Consider the following 216-nt stretch of genomic DNA (forward strand, 5'->3'; position numbering starts at 1 on the left):
GTACACACGAGTACGTTCTCTGCTCAATAGAGGCAGCCCAGATAGGCCACACGTAGTCCAGCTGAATGATTGTCTTTGCTCAAATCAGGAGCGAACGGCCCGTCAGATCTAACCGCAGCTGTTACCAAGCTCCTCAAGTTGTTGTCTAAGGTTCCGAATCGATGAAAATCCGCTGCTGCGATTGGTGCCATGACGGTTTGCATATTAACTTGGGGA

Source organism: Phytophthora infestans, genomic scaffold, assembly GCF_000142945.1.
Source record: "Phytophthora infestans T30-4 supercont1.24 genomic scaffold, whole genome shotgun sequence".
In the NCBI taxonomy this organism is placed as follows: domain Eukaryota; phylum Oomycota; class Peronosporomycetes; order Peronosporales; family Peronosporaceae; genus Phytophthora; species Phytophthora infestans.